The sequence below is a fragment of the Zootermopsis nevadensis genome, unplaced genomic scaffold, assembly GCF_977971745.1.
Source record: "Zootermopsis nevadensis isolate Lab colony 2312 unplaced genomic scaffold, Znev_1.0 Znev_ptg000028l, whole genome shotgun sequence".
NCBI lineage: Eukaryota > Metazoa > Arthropoda > Insecta > Blattodea > Termopsidae > Zootermopsis > Zootermopsis nevadensis.
This window is the reverse complement of record NW_028259160.1, coordinates 22,150,522-22,170,813: the sequence shown is the minus strand read 5'-3', so window position 1 is coordinate 22,170,813 and position 20,292 is coordinate 22,150,522. Positions and strand designations below refer to the sequence as shown.

Genomic DNA, 20,292 nt, shown 5'->3' with positions numbered 1-20,292 from the left:
TGGCCACGGTCGCCTTGAAATCGTCCTTTGGCTAACATGCCACAGACGTGTTAATTGAACCTCCAAATACAAGCAGACATTTCTTTCGGGTGACGTGATTAATTCTTTTTTCCAAGTTAGTGTTGCGTATTTATTTATTTATTTAGCATCAGGAAATTAATGAGTTTGTAAACTTAAACGTGTAATAATCATCGTCGAATTATAACCTCATACATCAGCTGTCACAGACTAGACCTCCAGGCTGTTCATATTCGAAAGTAATTTTGAAACAACATCATTGGATAACATCTATCCATAATATTTATCATTACATACGCCTTTCAAATGAATGAGATGTATTTCGTCAGCCTAAATGTTTCAGACATGACCAGTCACGATTCCACATTAGCAATTATGCCAACAACAGATGGAAGATGAGATGTTTTTTACGAAAATTATTCTCTTTGTATAAAATACTTTCTCCATGGACCTCGAGTCGTTCCTCAGAAGCTAACAGTCGCTCAGAAGCTCACCAAATTACCAACATTTTATAGAACCCAAAGGTTAGTCAACGTGCTCACAAGAGTCCGCCACTGGTCCCTGTCCTGAGCCAGATTAATCCAGTCTAAACCATCCCATCCTATTTCTTTAATATCCATTTTAATATTATCCTCCCATCTACGTCTAGGTCTTCCTAGTGGTCTCTTTCCTTCTGATTTGCCCACAAAACCCCGTATGCTTTCCTCTTCTCTCCCATGCGGGCTACATGCCCTGCCCATCTCATCCTCCTAGACTTGATCAGTCTAATTATATTTTGTGATGAGTAAAACTTATGAATCTCCTCATTATTCAAATTTTTCCAGCCTCTCAGTACTTCATCTCTCTTAGGTCCAAATATTCTCCTCAAACACCCTCAGTCTACGTTCCTTCCTTAGTGTCAGAGACCAAGTTTCACACCCATACAAAACTACAGGCAAAATTATAATTTTTTTGTTTATTTTAATGTTTACGTTTTTTAGACTGCAGACGAAAACACGAAAGTTTCTGGACTGAACGGTAGAAAGCATTACCCGAATTTAATCTGCTCTTAATTTCCTCATGAACCAAATTTTGATTTGATATTGTCGCTCTCAAATATTTGAACTTTGCCACGTTTTCAAAAAAAAAAATCCATTAGCTATCTTTACGTTAAGGTTTTGCCCTGAATTATGGTAACAAGACGTCAACTTACTTCCAGACCAACCTTCTTACTAGAGGAAATTAGACCTTCCATGTTCTTCTCTATGGTATTAATGTTATCCCACCACAGATTCTCAAGCAAAGTTGAAAAACACTGGCAATTAATAATCTCCTTGTTTTAGACCATTTTGAATTGGAAACGTATCAGACTAATGTTTACTTATACGAACTTTAATATAAGTTTCGATAAAAACAAATTGTTACGAGCCTAACTAGTTTTATGCTTTGTGTAAAACATATTACTAAAATACATGCTTCATATTCATAAAATGTAATAATACAGTTTTACTTCCAAATTTATGTCTAAAAATTGTTCAATACATTACCTTCGTCCTTTATATGAACTTGTGTTCTGATGTTCCAAATTTCCACCAAATTTTGTCTGAAGGAAGTTTTTTTATATCGGTTTCCTGAAATGAAAATTTGCGAAAAATTATTTCGATAACAGGATTTTGGCGGCAGATTCTGATAGCTTAACATATTTCTAAAGTTAATATTTTAATATCTTCCGTCAAATCACAATTTTTAATAATAAGATAATAAAATATAAAATATTTAAAATATCATTTCACGTTCCGCATCGAATGATCGATTTACAAACGTCGTAAATCGATCATTCGATGCGGAACGTAAAATGATATTTTAAATATTTTATTATCTTATTATTAAAAATTGTGATTTGAAGGAAAATATTAAAATATCAACTTAATTCACAATATGACGCAAATATACTACCTTATATTTCTAAAGATTAATGCGTCATTTTTCATATATCCTGGAACAGAAAATCTCTACAAAAGTCAAAGAAAAGTTCTATTCCACACTACGACCTTCTTCCCCAAATGCAAAACCAGTTACTTGAAGATAGTGGTGCCAGAAATAGTTTACACAAAGTATTTTCCTCACTCGCTAATCAGTAATATTTCCCAGAGACAGGACGGACAGCTTACAGCATGGAAATGTTGCACAGGGTGGAAAAACTTAATACATTAAGTAACATTTGTTGAAGAAATAAATGTTTGATTAAACACAGTTATGTTCCGTACCTGATGATGGCAGACAAGACTAAGATACTGATCTCTGAAGATGGCATCTAAATGTTGAAGCGAATCTCCTGTAAGGGAATCTTCAGAGAGCCAAATATGACGATAGATTCTTTTTTATAGATCACACATCGAAATGTCGTGGAACGGGGCGCCCTAAAGTTTGAGGGGGGGGGCAGGCCTGGGTTAAACGTACGGACGTTGTCAAAAACATCGTCCTTTCTCAAATGCAATTTACCGGCTCTGATTGCCTAAGACTCAACAGAAACGCATTTATGTTGACCTCGAAGTTTGGAATTCAAGCAATTTATGCGCTATCTGATATCACACAGCGATGTCAAATCCAAAAAGCCATTTTTATCACGAAATTCAGCCTTTCTGACCTCAAAAGCTTAAAATCGTTTCAACACTGTCCTACGACACAACCACAGGACTTTCGTACGACTCAAGACATACCCAAATTGAGCGTCAATTTCCGAAAAGCTCGATTAATAAACTGGCGATGACAGAGTCCATGAAATCGAAGTTCATAATCGTCACGCCATCTTTCATAATATTTTGTTTCTTAAAAGTTTTCCGCCAAGTGACTGTTCGTGGATGATGCAGCGAAGTTTTACATAAAATTCAAGATTTTGTTTGTCAATTTATCCCCTGATTCTACTCATCAAATCTGCTTTCTTTCCAATCATAATTAAAGCTCAATTTTTTTTAAAGTTTCTTCATGGTTTCATACACACAATAAAACAAAAAAATATTCCCTTCTTGTATCGCCGTGCTAACCTTTTACGCTCTTTTCTTTGACAAATTCAAAATATTCTGTTTCCCCTCGAATGGCGATTAATAACCACGCAATATTTAAAATCATTTATCGTATTCGGTGTTAGAAAATCTTTCAAATTCTTTTAATTTGTTTCTAAATTGGTTAAGGCTTTGACCGGGATGTTCTTTTGTTAAATCTTATGTGGTACCGCCTGATTCGACTTCTAATGGTTAAGTGAAGTGTTTTCTTCGCGGTACGGTCTGGATTCGTAAATATTATGAAGACGAGCTTCGGCTTCAAAGGGTTAACCAGCTGATTTTCGTAATGGTGAGGTGAAGTGTTTTCTTCGCGGTACGGTCTGGATTCGTAAATAATATTCAGACGAGCTTCGGCTTCAAAGGGTTAACCAGCTGATTTTCGTAATGGTGAGGTGTAGTGTTTTCTTCGCGGTACGGACTGAATTCATAAATAATATTCAGACGATCTTCGGCTTCAAAGGGTTAAGACTCGACATTGCTGCCAGAGACTAATTAAAGATCACTGAAACAGTTCTCTTTTCCCTGACAGATGTCTTGCTTCATGTGTCGCAAGCAATTATAATTTCCCAATGGAAACGTTTGCTTTCTGTAACCAGAAAGATAACTTTCTCACAATCCAGAGAGTAATTATTATTGTAATGTCTTTCGACGACAATCTGTTGGAACTGAAAACCCTTTCTGAAGCGATCACTTCTGTTTTCAGAGTACTGGCTCAGTTTTTGTGCCCTTTTCAGTGATTTGAATTTTAATTCCTAGCAATGTTACACTCTTTAGACACAGTTACACCTTTAAAACAATTTAAAAACCAATAATTAAACACAAAGCTACATCAGTCACGGAAAAAAAAGAAAAATATTTATCTATCCACTTATCTTTGAACATTCAACACTTTTTAGGATGATATTACATAAGGTAGTTTCTTCAATTACAGACAACTGAAAACAACCGATATTGAGAAACATACTCGCAGAACAAAACTCATACGACTTTCATAAAGAACATTTCTGTATCCCAAAAGACTGTCACAATTCTATCCAATAGGAGACTAAAATTAAATCAACATCGTAAACAAAATTTACGCAGTTGGTATGAAACTTTAACACAGACATCTTGTCGACAAAGGCTGACTGATACTTGAAAAATACATCGTAACTCAAATTTAGAAAAAAACAAAAACAATATATCACTTATTCCGGTGCTGACCTTGAAGATTATTGTCAACATTACTTATGGTGGCTTCTTTGAAGAGTTGATAAGCGACTTTCCTCTCACCAAAGTGGGTGGTTCATGCAAAATAATAATACTTGTCGACTGTTAAGAACAGTCACGCACTCATTCGAAGTAACGGATAGCTGTGGTACTAAAACGCTGTGGGGGGGGGGGGGGGGACTGGGCCCTCGCTACAAAGTATTGTGGACATCTGTCCTAGTAGGAATACAAAATTTTCCGAAGCCACAAATTTAAACAAATACTTTTTTAAAGTTTAGATGCGTCATGTTTGTGTTAAAATTCAGTATATATTTATTATTTCAGTCTATACACAAACTTAGTTTTTAAAATGTTGTTGTTAAAATTTTGTATCAGACAGCGGGTCTTGAATTGTTACACTTGTGTTGCGTTGTGTTCCGGTGGTATGTTGCGAACTGTAATCTGGTAAAAAAAAAACTTTCGAAAAAGAATTTAACTTTAAGAAATCTTGTCTTTTACAGAAATTTCATTCATTTTTAAGGCGGTGAGGCATACCGAGTAAAGAATAATAATAAAAATCGACGTCCGTTCAAAACGTTCAACGATTCATTTCAATCCCCCCCCCCCCCCGCTTAATACGTGCTTTAACTATAATTCGGATTAAGGGCACTCCTGCCCCATATTTTCTTACAAGTTACATTACAAAGCAGCCGAATGTCACAGAACCATCTCTGAATTAGGAGTGTAAAAATACTAAAATACCCCCAACTGTCAAGAACCTAACAATTAAAAAATTATTTTAGAAGATGTATTTGTTACTAATAGAGTCAAAGAATATATACTCATAAACAAATCAGTCGGCATAAACATGCGTGCGTAACAGACCCACAAAGGAACAAAATTTATATATTTTAAAAAAAACAGCATGAGTTCAAAAGATGTGAAATTTAGTTTAACGTTGATAAGTATATATTAAATCTTGTCCGTCTAATCACAATAAATTCTTATGAAATATTAAAATATTACAATAATTAACATTTTAAAATATTTAAAATATTAAATGATGTTCTTTATCGAAATATTCGATTTACATTAGAGCATCATTTTTCATGTTTCACGACATGTTTCAGTTCCTAAAAGAACCATCCTCAGGTGTATATAATTATATAAAGCTTCAAAACGATAAATAATTCAAATACAATTTTCATACATTATGCTAGCGTGCATTTTTATTAGATTTTTACCAGATATCAAACGATGTTTTTTTTCAGATTTTTATTCCATTGATACTTATATTTTTTTTTTACAATTTACCGAAATATGATCTGCCTCTTAGTTCAACGACACGATTCCATCTGAATCATTTACATAACATCGAATGGCAGAATCATTGCATCTCAAAAATTAGAAAGAATCCGGCCGTAGTTTAAGGTACTATCCCAAAAATGTGCCTGAAGAGAACTTTGATAAGTACAGGACGTCTCAGTGAGACTAAACAGTCTCTGGGTGATACTCGAACCTCAAGCTTAAAAAAAGCTCTGATCGTTCAACCACGTCTTGAGGTAAAAGTGAAATTTATCTAAGACTTTTTAGAACAGAAACATTCTCCCGCATTGTCCAATGACCTCATTTCAATACTTCAAAACTCTCCTTAAAAAGAAATTAAGGCAAACGTTTCTTTGTATAAGAAACAAAGAACATTTCAACTTGTTAAAGCAAATGTTTTACCACAACACGTGTCATATATACTGTTTCCATTGCAGATAAAAGAGAACTGAAGTTGTTTAAATTTATATATGTATAAAAATATATATATATTTTTTTTTGTATCTTATATGCGTCATGTTTGTGTTTGATTAAATATATTTATTTTGTACAGTCTATACACAAACGTTTGAAGTATAATAATATATTATAATATAATATATTGCATCAAATATCTAATAGTTTTTAAAATATTTAAATTGATAAAAACCTGAAGACGACGGTATTACCCGTCGAAACATGTCGTTTTAATAAAAGCGCTAAAAAATATAATGTAAAATCGTATTTACGATTAAGAGCGCTAATATAATATTTTACACAATAAAATGTTTTAATATTATATAATTTTTATAACACCAATAAACTTCAAACGTTTGTGTATAGACTGTACAAAATAAATATATATAAAAATATATGTTTGACGTTTTTAATTTCAGCTTGTCGCTTATAAGGAGATATTAAGAAAAAATCTCACATAATCTCATTATGCTTTTCCTGTATAGATTATACTTTAACCAGACTAATGTTTGTAATATCTGGTACGAATGTCATGATAATGTAGATTATTATCACGTTTTCAATTTGCAAGTAAAATAATGTTATCATTATGCCTAAACATTAAAACCATAAAAAAAGTACATTGGATGGTATCTCCTTTAGCATAAGTTTATAAAAGTTTCTGAAATTTTCCTCGTGAAAATATACAATTCAGTTTAAAATTCTTGTTTGTTTTTAGATGATGAACAGATGTTGGTAATACGAAATTTGATGGGACAGACCTCAATCTATTTACAAATTTTGATAGTAACTAAACTGCGTTGTGGAAATGGTTTGAAAGTTACACGTAAACGTATTCACGGCCGCCATGTTATTGGTTTAAGTTCCACAGAGATTTGTCTCAACAAAACTTGCACGTTTCTCGAAGACCTGCCCATATATTACTTAATGACAAAGTAATTGGTTTTTCCTTAAGAGAGAAAAGTTGGCTAAAATTACGTTAAAATGCGTTCAGGTAGAAGGAATTTGGAGAATGTAAGAGAAATGTGTTTTTCCTTGAATTTAAATTTATCTAGTTGCATTGGTAATCAGAGATAAGGCGTACGCCGATAAGACTAGGAAGTCAAAAAACCTTTATAAAAATTATTAAGATCGGCTCATATACAAAAAAATATTACTTTAAAATGCTGACAAATTGCCCAGCGTTGGTTTTTAGTAGTGATTATGTTAAGTAGTCTGTCAGCTCGGGTGGGCGAGAGGTGAAATGCACTGGTGTAAGGATTCAGCAATGCGAGATGTTTGATGATTATATGTTCAGCTTTCCGATAAAGTTAAATTTATTCCGGTGGTCTAGCGGTTAGGACGCTGGCCTTGTAATCCTGGGGTCTCGGGTTCGATTCCCGGCGGTGCCCGAATTTATAACTTGTGTTGGGCAAGGTCGTGGTCTAGGCAACACGGAGTTTTCCTCCGTGGCATCCCAACAATTACTCCATTCACACACAGAAGAAGGCAATGGCAAACCACTTCTGGATCATCTGCCAAGAACGTATATGAACAGGTCCCAGTCCGAGAAAAGGATGGAAGGATCCTGTTCATATGGACCTGTCGTCAGACAGAACACTAAATAAATAAAATAATAATAATAAGAGTCAATGGACAAAGTCTATAAACCCTGTAACTCTGAAAATTGTTTGCTGACTCGAAATTCTGTCCCATGCAGGAATTGTATCGAAGACATTGAAATTTCGGGTTCTCCTGTCACAGAGTTGGTTACTTTAACACAAGTCAAAGTGTACGAACATTTATCAAAGCTTTGTAACAATAATTTATGAAAATTTGGAAATGAAATTAAATAATAGAATCAATATTCACTGCGTCCGTCTTTTTATAAGTAAATCAAAGACGGATGTTTTCTTATAGGTGTTATTCATGACACTTGCCCCCTGGGGCACCAACAGCAGCATCTGCCCCCAGAATGCTTGATCCCTTGAGGTCAGCCCCCTGCAATCCGACCTCCAGTGAATTTACCCGCCCCCTCCACTTGAGTAGCCCACCCGGGTTTTCCAAATGCAATGCTGGGCGTCGACACGGCACTTCCGCCACGGCCATCACTTGGAGCCTGAGCTATCTCTTGTGCTTTATAACATGGGGAATCCCCGGGATTCCCCCCCAGAAGCCACTTCAAAATCGGACTTGCTACGCCTGGGGATTTACCACCGGGGCATTTCCTCACCATCCGCACTCATCAGACCCAGTCCAGAGTTTTTAATCTCACAGAGGTACACGGGTCCCCACTCTTGTGCCCTGGAAATCGGGTTTGGATACCCCTGTGCCTTCATCCTCCTGGTTGAAACAATTTTATGTAACAATATGACCTGAGATCACATGTTAAAGTGATGATCTCGGGTGTCATTCTTATCTATTTCATTGGTTACCCTTCTGACGTAAAAAAACATTTGCCACTTTAGTGTACTCCAAAGAGTACACCTTTGCTTCAGTCTTGATTTGTACACATCACACTCCGGTCTGTGTTGATGACGTTAAATTATCGGGGCTAAAAATAAACACCACTAAGAAATAAAAAAAGTTGCAGCACAGATAATTTAATATACGCCGAGGATGAGTTCGGCAGGGAATGCAGCAAGCATGGCACAGAGGAAAAATGCGAACAAATTTTTTTATTGGGAATCTCCTAGGAAGGAGATCAAATGGAATTGGAGAATAAAATTGAAATTGGTCTTGGAAAATAGAGTGGGAGGGTTTGGAATGAATTGTTCTGGTTCAAGATATGACCAGTGGCGGTCTTTAACGTACACGACAAATAACCTTGAAGTTTCACGAAGGATGAAACTAGGCCACTGTCAGCTGCCCATGAAGAACTGCTATGTATATAATTAAATACCGTAGCGGAATGTCATTTCACTCATGGGATAGCGAACTGGATTCTCTTCACAAATATGTTCATAAAATCCAATCCTGTTAGATTATTTTTTAATTGTTTGCACTTTAAAAAAAACCTTTTGATTATTTCTGCAATATGTTTATTTATCTATTTGCGTTCTCGTTTGGAAAAAAAAAATATTACTACTATATTTTTGTAAGTCACAAATATCGGACATAACCTCAATGATACGCACCGTCGCCATATTTTTTTATTTTTTATTGGGAAACGTGTGTATGTCCGTTTTTAATCGGTGTCCTTACTGAATTTTAAACGGTGATTCAATATTTGTCCATGCCGACTGTAGTTAATTAGAAATTACTAGGATGGCGTGGCCTTTCGACGGTATGACGTTAAAGTACATCACAGTTACACGCGCCTCGGACAGAACGTTTAATAACGCTGCACGTTCTTTTGGTGTAAATTGTGTGTGTACTCATTATATTTTAATGAATTTAGAAGACTTGGTTTAAAACCTTCCATTATCCACGGTGTTTACAAATTTTGATTTTAATTTTGGTCAAAACAGAATTTTTTTTAAAGAAATTTAAAAAAAACCCACTGACATGCATCAGTGTCGAACTTGGTCCAAAAGACAAGTCATGTGGAAATGCAGTGTTATTGAATCCACAAATGACGGAAAACCAGTACAAGTTCATTTAATAATAATATTAACAAGCCAGGAAAGTCCACTCCGTACCGAAATACATATAAATTAATTATGCGTTATTTGCAAAGTGAATTTAAAGGTATTAGATCAGCTCCTGCCACGACATACATTTTTCAACCTAGTATTTTCCAAACATAGCAAATTAACTCCAGTCGTTTGTCTCACTTACCTCAATCAGCCCACCAGAAGAAAATTCAACGTAACCTAACCTAACATAACTTAAAGAACTATATAACAATGTCTCACGTACCTAACTTTAACTTTCCAACCCGAAAGTAATCTGAGATAACAAATTATTATCCTGTCCTAACCTGACCTAACCTAATCTAAATTACCCTGTTTTAACCTGATATTACCTACCTTAACATAACCTAACCTACCTTAACCTAACCTAACCTATCTTAACCTAACCTAACCTACCTTAACCTAACCTAACCTACCTTAACCTAACCTAACCTACCTTAACCTAACCTAACCTACCTTAACCTAGCCTACCTTAACGTAACCTAACCTACCTTAACCTAACCTAACCTACCTTAACCTAACCTAACCTATCTCAACCTAACCTAACCACACCTAATTTAATCTATACTAACCTAACCTTAACTAACTTAACGTCACCTGATCTAAAATGATCCCACAAAACCCAAACAGAAATAACCCATCTATATTATCAGATTTTAATAATTTTCAAATTTTCATGATTTAAAAATATTTAAAAAATTAAAATATCTCAAAATTGCAACTTTGCAACAGCCTGAACATTTCGGAGTTCACTTTTATTCTAATTTTTCGAAATTTGTGAACAACAATAATTTTAAACATTTCAAATTCTTTTTTAATCTGACTACCATGACAGACACAACATCTCTGGATAACATCTGGAAGAAATTCGTCTTTCAAAATCCGAAAAGGGAAGCAGCTATTTTGACCGTGGATTTCCTGAGCACCTTGCATGTACTAGGAACATCCTTAAGAAGCTGACACCTGCTAATCTGGTTAATATATTTCACGCCTCTTATGCTAGTTGAAGGCCGACTACCGCATTTGAATTCCGCTGCCAGTTTAATCCTATCTTAATCTCAGAAAAAGTTCGTCATCCATTTTAATATTATTCTCCCATATACACCTAGACGTCACTACCGGTCTCTCCCATTCAAGTTTCCAAATAAAATTTTGTATGAATATATTCTCCCTTATTCATGCTACATGATCGGCCATCCCTACCAGTCATGATTTCATCGCCTTAATAATATCTGATGGAAGTTCGTATTATGTAAAAAAGACGCTGATTGAGGGACCCACACCAATACGTCCCGTAAATGAAAGTTATTTCTGTCCATTTGCATCAGCAAGCGGGACCAAGTTTTTACACTCCAAATTCAGTTTGCGATCGGCTGACAGCCTTGATGGCGACACAAATGCATGTCGTATGCCCACCTCAGTAGTTTTCAGACGATGCACGTATTGAAGTAATAAAATATTCCACACACACAAACATGAAGTCCTTCAATATAATGGGCTTACCCTTGAGCAGACACATCTTAAAGAATCAAAGAATGCACTGTTGTTCAAGTGCTCTAGACCAGTGGTATTCAACCTGGGGTACGCGTACCCCCGGGGGTACGCAAAGACATCTTAGGGGTACGTGAAATTTAATAAATATACATATTATTTTATGATAAACACTGAATAATCAGTAATGTAATTTATTTAATTTATTTCAGATGTAGATTATATACTATGTATAACTTGAATTATACACTAACAACTTTGGGGGTACAAAGTTGAAGAGAAATTATATCTGGGGGTACGCGAAGACATCTTAGGGGTACGTGAAATTTAAAAAAAAATATTATTTTATGATAAACACTGAATAATCAGTAATGTAATTTATTTAATTTATTTCAGATGTAGATTATATACTATGTATAACTTGAATTATACACTAACAACTTTGGGGGTACAAAGTTGAAGAGAAATTATATCTGGGGGTACGCGAAGACATCTTAGGGGTACGTGAAATTTAAAAAAAAATATTATTTTATGATAAACACTGAATAATCAGTAATGTGATTTATTTAATTTATCTTAGATGTAGATTATATACTATGTATAACTTGAATTATACACCAACAACTTTGGGGGGTACAAAGTTGAAGAGAAATTATATCTGGGGGTACGCGAAGACATCTTAGGGGTACGTGAAATTTAAAAAATATATATATTATTTTATGATAAACACTGAATAATCAGTAATTTAATTTATTTATTTTATTTTAGATGTAGATTATATACAATGTATAACTTGAATTATACACCAACAACTTTGGGGGGTACAAAGTTGAAGAGAAATTATATCTGGGGGTACGCGAAGACAATGAAGAAAAGTGAAAGACGTTATCAACTATTTTAAGTACCAACACTAACAAGGTGAACTGATACTAATAATATTACTCATTCGATATATTACGATTATGAAAACTATTACGAAAACTGACTTTATGATCGATTTTAAGACAAAGATTTGCAAGGGTGGAGTTGGACGTGTTTAGTGTTTTTTATGTATCGGGTATTTTATATCGTGTGATTTGCTATGCCATATGTTCGGTATGTTCTATATCGAGTATGCCATTTATTATGCTATGTGTTTGGGTGTGCCATGTGTTGGATGTATTGTATTACGTAAGTCTCGTGTTTGTTGAGTGCCTGGGTAATACATGCGTTGCATGTTCGGGTATGCCATATGCTGTGTCCCTCGAAGGAAGTTGTTTCGGAATTTGTTGTGATATTAAATTTCACCAGTTACATTTCTTATAAACATTTGTTGCTGCATTCGTATTGAGTCTTTCGAGACAAAACTCATCAAAGTAAAATCTACAAACGCGGTTTCTTCCTCCAAGAACTGACACATAACATCACCATTACAGAAGGTTTTAAAATTCTAATATATTATGTTATTAACGAATATACACGTGAAATTTTACCAACTATCGAACATTTGAAACTGGATAATGTCAATGGATCAGATTTCCTCAATAAACATGTTGCATTCAGCTGCTACGTTAGTCGAAGGTCTAAAAGAAATTATATTCAATGTCTACAACGGCGAGAACAGAGGTTCACAATTGATCTCCGAGATTGCAAACGTATACAGACAGCCTCAAAACATACATAATGTATTTTCAATACGAAAAAACCTTAACCCAGATTTGAGAATAGATTTCGAAAGTGTGTCCGAAACGATGTACATTTTCGAGAATTTACCTATTAAAATGCAAAACCTGTTTGCATACCACACGGTGGATACAAAAACATGTACAAATGTTCATCAACGTCGAGAACGTTATAGAAATCAAATATTGGTAATGAAATTACCACAAACGAACGCGACAATCTTCGGAGACTTATTGAACTATTAAACATAAACAGATGTGTGTGGAACGAACGGAATTGTTGTTGGTGACCGTCAAAAGTACATGATTTTGGAAATAAATAGATTGACTCAAAATGGACTACGCACATTTGAAATAATGAGAATGAGACGACAACCAATTTATGTATGGAAAATATTGGAAATTGCAAAGTGCGGTCGAATTTGTAGACATTAGCGGTACTGGAAACGACGGACATTTTAAAGCATGGCGACGTTATAACGATGAATCGCTTATCTTCGACGATAATCACATTACGAAATCTAAAAAAAATTATCTACAAATGTAAAAGTGTCACATTTTTACTATTTTAAATCATAGAATAAAAAAATGTTACGTCATTTGTTTACTCTGCGTTGTTGTGTTTTTATATTGCCGTCAACAATCCCCTTTCGTTATTACTCATAGCATTTTCACTGAACAATACGTCTTTATCGAACCATATATCGAAGATTGGCAAGGGTGGAGTTGGACGTAGAAAGCTGACTGACCAAGAACAGTTGGCCTCTGAACAGCTACGTAAAGAAGTAAAACATCAGAACTATTTAACAAATAAAGAAAAGCGAAAGAAGACTTACATTGATAAACGAGACCATATTAAGAACACACGTAAAAAAAACCACGCTGAAAAACGAAGTATTAAATATCAACAGAAATTATCGAGAGAGAACAACAAGGACTCCGAAAGGAATTACTGGTCCCCATGCACAGTGAACGTGTCTTAAATAAAGACTTAGAATATGTGACCCTCTCCCTAAAATCGTACCTTTTTGAAAATAATTCTCAACTTACATGTCCCTAATCTACTTTCTTAAATCGCATGTAACAGAATTTAATTATCACACTTATTTCAAGGTTTTTTTAACAATTTAAAACACGATGGCACGTAAGTACGAATTATGCAATTTGGAGAGACAACAAACACTCTCATTTTCCTAAAATAAATACTTATACTTAGTAGGATTTCAGATTTTCACGGAGGATATTCCGAAGATGACCGTCTTCTGGGTTGCAGCACCATGTAGTCTGGTAGGCGTTTACCAATGATCCAGTGGTCTTACTGAATCCCAACTACTTGATGATGGAGGCAGCAAGGACCTCTGAAACATTGGTGAACTTCTACCAGTCTTATTTGTAGTGTTCTGTCTGCCGACAGGTCCGTATGAACAGGATCCTTCCATCCTTTTCTCGGACTGGGACCTGTTCATATATGTTCTTGGCAGATAATCCAGAAGTGGTTTGCCATTGCCTTCTTCTGTGTGTGAATGGAGTAATTGTTGGGATGCCACGGAGGAAAACTCCGTGTTGCCTAGACCACGGCCTTGCCCAACACAAGTTATAAATTCGGGCACCGCCGGCAATCGAACCCGAGACCCCCCCAGGATTACAAGGCCAGCGTTCTAACCGCTAGACCACCGTGGCACGGTTCTACCAGACTACAGCCACCTAAGTCTACCGTTTAGTACCATTGTTTTAAAGTTTTGTCTTAAAATAATACAGACAAAAATATAACTATTTTTTTCCCCAGAGAACACCACGAAGTGTATCAGTTGAATTTATGTGTTTAAAAAGAAAATTTCCTTAGTAACATCAATACAGTGTTTTACAATTATCTGTGTCAGTTTGTTTCAATATGTTGTGTAAATTCAGATGTAAACATTTTTCAACTTTTGTATAATTCTTTCTGAGTATTCTTAAAGTTGTTTGATATTTGTTCGAACCACTTATGGCTAACACGTGTGGGTGAAAGATACATTCTTTCGGGAGATAAAATAAAGGGTTATCTCAGCTTATCTTTGTGTAACGAGAAGACACAATGGGTGTTCAGATACGCGTAGCAATCCCGAACGTACATTTTATTTTGGTTTAAATTGTGGTGGGGAAAAATATTAACAAGAATTCTAAGAAATTTTCTGTTTCCAATTTTGATATATGATAACTGACAATAATCACAGGACATTATACACAGCTAAGAGGTCGGTATTGGAATTTAAACGACATTTATTACACGCTGTTTGTCACGAAATTTAATGTTTTACAAACGTCAGAAAATCAAACTCCTTAAAGCCTTCGGGGTATGTCTTCATAACCCTATTGCAGATTTAAAAAAATGAAAGATTTCGTATATAAAATATTTATTTGGTTTTAATTGATAGTTTATCAACCGAGCAAAGGCAGTAAAAATCATTAAGCGTTTCCTTGTTATTGTGGTTGAAGCGTCCGTGGATTATCCATCGGGACCTCAACAGATACTTCATTGTTTAAGGTGGCAACAGCTGACTAGTGTCATTCCAATTTCTCGAAAACTCTCTCAGAAATTCAAGTTTTTTTTAAAAAAAAAATATTCAACTTCGACGTAAAGAGAGAGGGAAAACAATTATAGGCATCCAAAGACAAGCCAATAAGTCGACTTATTACACTACAAATTCAATATTGAACGACGTTTCTTCAAAATTATAAGTCCCGGCTCCATCTACCTGTAAATATAAAGCAACTCTAGAAACTGAGATTTTTGATAGTCATTTCAGTCACATGGTCATTATAAGTGTTAATCTGAGTGTGTGCTTTATAATCTGACGAGATAGTTAAAAAAAATTAAAAAAAAAAAACAGCTTCTGTAACTGAATATCAGGTATCTGCTCTCCGTCATTGACAATTTAACCGATAACAACATAGAACGAGTGTCTTGTACATCCGGTTAAGATAGCTTTAACCTTCATTCTCGATATATTCATCCACTGTAGCCGAAACCTACTGGAATATTTCATTTATCTAAAATCCCAAATTCATCCAAACTAACTCAGTTATGAGCTACACACAAATCATCCCCAAGATAAACAGCAGTTAACAAATTTTTCACTACGACGACGACGCAGAGAAGAGAACAGCAACTATCAGCGTTCTCATCGCCAACGCACGGTTCAGCTACTGGTCTCTTCAATTCCTCAAGAGGCCGATTGAATTCAGTCACGTGTCGTGTCAGTAATTGAGGATACAATGAATGTATGTAAATATTATCGAAGAAAAATAAAATATTATCAGAAAAGATACTCCCGTGTTCTACCATCTCCAGAATGGAAAAAGTCCCCCCCGCTGAGACAGGAAAAGATTTAAGTTCCCGCAGACTTTAGCCAAGAATGTGTACTTGTTCAATTTTTATCAGTCTAATCACAATAAAATATTATTATTAAATATTAAAATATTATTACAATTAACATTTAAATATTTTTATATTTTAATATTTAATAATAATATTTTATTGTGATTAGACTGATAAAAATTGAACAAGTATATGTTCAACACAATATGACGCAACATTATCATCTCAAGAATGTGTATTACTAAATCAATTAAAATTTACTTAACCTAACTTATATAAGTAGCTGAAAGGGGTGTTCTTAAAATTGGGTTTATTAATCACCAATTATTACAATTAATTATTACCCACGTGTTTCAGATTTGGTGATGTTTGAATCGCTCATAAAAACCGTCCACATCTTAAAACGGTATTTTCAAATCTTAAAATATCTGCATATCCGTTTCCGGTTCTCGACCTTATCGGCGGAAAATCCTCTCCGAATTACATCAAAATCAGTAAACTCGTAAGCGGTAGAAAAACCCAAATAATTACTCTGATTAGGACTTAAAGAATTATTTTATGATTTATTGGTCTGGGTTAAAATCTCGGCCTGGAGACTGAATATCCTGACTTGGTTGCTTCATAGTTTTCCTCAGTCCCTCCAGTAAAATGTCACGATAGTACCTTAAACTAGGCCAATTCCAATTCATTGCCATCCTCTCATTCGATGTTATATAGTCTGAGATACTGATTTTTTATTTGTAGTGTTCTCTCTGAGAACAGGTCCATATGAACAGGATCCTTCCATCCTTTTCTCGGACTGGGACCTGTTCATATACGTTCTTGGCAGATGATCCAGAAGTGGTTGGCCATTGCCTTCTTCTGTGTGTGAATGGAGTAATTGTTGGGATGCCACGGAGGAAAATTCCGTGTTGCCTAGACCACGGCCTTGCCCAACACAAGTTATAAATTCGGGCACCGCCGGGAATCGAATCCGAGACCCCAGGATTACAAGGCCAGCGTTCTAACCGCTAGACCACCTCATCTTATTATTATTTAGTGTTCTGTCTGACGACAGGTCCATATGAACAGGATCCTTCCATCCTTTTCTCGGACTGGGACCTGTTCATATACGTTCTTGGCAGATGATCCAGAAGTGGTTTGCCATTGCCTTCTTCTGTGTGTGAATGAAGTAATTGTTGGGATGCCACGGAGAAACCGGGGAAGCCCCCGGAGGAAAACTCCGTGTTGCCTTGACCACGGCCTTGCCCAACACAAGTTATAAATTCTTAAATTACAATGTCAGTCGGTCATCTGACAAAGATGTCGTGAAGATATGGAAATGAATCTAATTCACGACGTCTCCAGGTTCCAGGTATGAGACCTTGGAGCTCAGTGTCTGAAACATGGATTATGGACATCGCCCTGTTTCGGAAGGGAAGTTTCAGAATATTAAGACGAGCAAAGATACACAAATTTACACAATAATCTTCGACGTTTCTCGAAAGGTTTTGGTCGTTTCGGGAAAGAGTCAATAGTGTCCTGCGTTTGTCTTAATAGATTTTCTTTAACGTTAAAATTAAATATTTTTCTTCGATTCCTCCATAAATGTAGATAGATCGATTAAATATATAATCGATTTCACAGCGTCTGACGCCAACTTCCGATCCCTAAATTTCATCTCAATTGGTTCGTTCCTCTGTCCCTCGTTGCTTTTCTAATGCCTTCTCCCCCAAGTTCCTAACAGATTTTCTTCATTTCTGGAGGCAACCCTTTCATCTTTGATTCTTTCTACATGGCCACACCAATCAGTTGTTTCTTTTATATATTATCCATTAAGGTGTCGTCAATAATCATTTATCTTAGTTTTTCGTTGGTTATTCGATCTCTTCTGGAGATTTTTGCCGATATCCATGTTCACCTCTTCACTGTGGCCTCGGGTAACGTCAGACCCAGCCAAGGTACCCTCGATTTTGTGTGTGAACAAATAAAAATGAAACGAGGACATCAATTGGGTGGAGTACATAATTAAAAGTAGTCATTTCATTTTTATACCATCAGAAATGACAAAATGGGTGACGAAGGAATTTGTGGTGTGGGCATGGTTTCAGATTTTGATAGTTACGTATTATAAACTGTTACCATCGAATTGAGACCAAATTAAAATGTTTTTCTAATATGCAACATACCTCAAAGAGAGTTTCCAAACGTTGTGTTCAGGGTCCCTTGCTCTCTACGGGCTGCAAAATTTCCATCTCGGTTGCCTTGTCACTGTTTTATAATTTACGTAGTCCTGGAAGCCAGGAACCTACCGTCATTTTAATCGGTAATAACTTTCTTATAAACACATCTGTTAAACTGTGAATAGCAATCGATCAGATTCGGCTGTTATGTAATAAATCTTCGCGTTAGTCTGCGTCCGTTAATTCATTTGTCAATAAACCATCCAGAGCTGAATAACATCGCTTGAGTGACGTAAACTGTTGAACATGGCGCATGTTTAAAGTAACTATTACGAGCGTGCCTCAAAATGTCGTATGTTTCCAGGAGAATGTGTCCCAACCAAATAAAATGTACATGACCTGGTCAGTTAGCCAAAGACAACGATAACACTTCAGCACCGTACTCTGATTAAAGATACTACAATACAAAATTAATAAAGAAACGAAATTCGACCACAAGCTGTCCATAGTGTGATTCATTGTCGAGAGACAATTAGAAAATTTTATACAACGGAGGAGACGCTTACTTCTCGAGATACACGTCGCCTTCGAATGGCGCGACATACTTCTTACCAGTGTTCTGTGTCAGGACCATACACAAAGCTCCTTGTTACGTAGAAATACGAAACATAATGCACAATGGCTTTAATTCTACATGTCTGGTGCGCTGACCTGTTATTTCGTAATGATTTATTTATATTTATCGTGTTTATATGATGTCATAGTTGGATTATAACTACTTTCCTTGTCAATAATAATCTCATTTAACAAGAATATGTACTTTATGATTAAATACGCTTTGTATTGTTATATTTTCTGCAATTATATCGAAGGCAAATTAAACTATTCTCCGTGCTTTTAAGAGTCTGTACATATCTATTCTTCTTTTGATAAATGTATTTTTGAGTATGGTTTTATCAGATAAGTCTTTAAAAGGTTTGTTTCATCACTTAATAAAGCAGAAGGAAGTGATATATAATTCTGATAATTTAAGTGATCTATTTTACAGGGATTGATGCAACAGAAATTCCTCCAAAACGTTGTTTCCTGTACAGGGCTATTTGAACACGCGCAAAGTTATAAAGTTCGCGTCACGCAGATCTTGCGAAACAAGGAAAGAATTGTTTTTGTGGTTATAAGAGTGGGTGCCCGATTTTCTTGGACATTTCAAAAGGATGTTTTCGAACAAAGCATCCCACGAAGTTACGTAATTAATTCTTATGAAGTAGTTGACATGTGTAATGTCTGTAGGGAATACCGAGTACCATTCGAAACGGAAATTTAGCGAACAAAACCTCAAACAGGTTAATAAGAAATTAAGAAAACGCGAAACACAGAAGTATTTGCAAAAACAAGGAAATTTATGGGAAATATCAAAACATTGTGGAACCTAGAAACCAATTAACTGTAGTTTATAATAGTTATTTTAAATTAATTTACTGAAAACATGGTCTCTCACTCTGACGGAGGAACACAGATTGCAGGTGTTTGAGGAGGATATTTGGGCCTAGGAGAGAAGACGATGGGGCGTGGAGAAAACTGCATAATGACGAGCTTAAAAATCTGTACTCCTCCCCCAATATTGTCAGGGTGATTAAGTCGAGAAGAATGAGATGGGCTGGGCATGTAGCGCGCATGGATGGGACAAGAGATGTGCACCGGGTACTGGTTGGGAAACCTGAAGGGAAGAGACCGCTGGGGAGACCTAGACGTAGATGGGAGGATAATCTCAGGCGGGATCTATGGGAGATAGGAGTTGAAGGAGACTGGATTTTGTTGGCCCAGGATAGGGTCCGGTGGAGGGCTTTGGTTAATTCGGTGATGAACCTTCGGGTTCTGTAAGCCATCTGGTTGGTTGGGTCCACTATTTGGGAAGCCTGAGGGGAAGAGACCTCTGGGGAGACCTAGACGTAGATGGGAGGATAATGTCAGGCGAGA

The 20,292-nt window shown here is 35.8% G+C and overlaps 1 protein-coding gene across 2 annotated transcripts in view; it reads right to left on the bottom strand.

The window, feature by feature from the left end:
* Positions 1-20,292, bottom strand: part of nebu (solute carrier family 2 member nebulosa) — a 70,889-nt gene that overhangs the window by 45,006 nt on the left and 5,591 nt on the right. For both annotated transcript variants that reach the window (XM_087357439.1, XM_087357440.1), the window contains exon 2: positions 1,545-1,628. The gene's annotated coding sequence lies outside the window, so the exon portion shown is untranslated. The remainder of the gene's footprint in view (positions 1-1,544; positions 1,629-20,292) is intronic.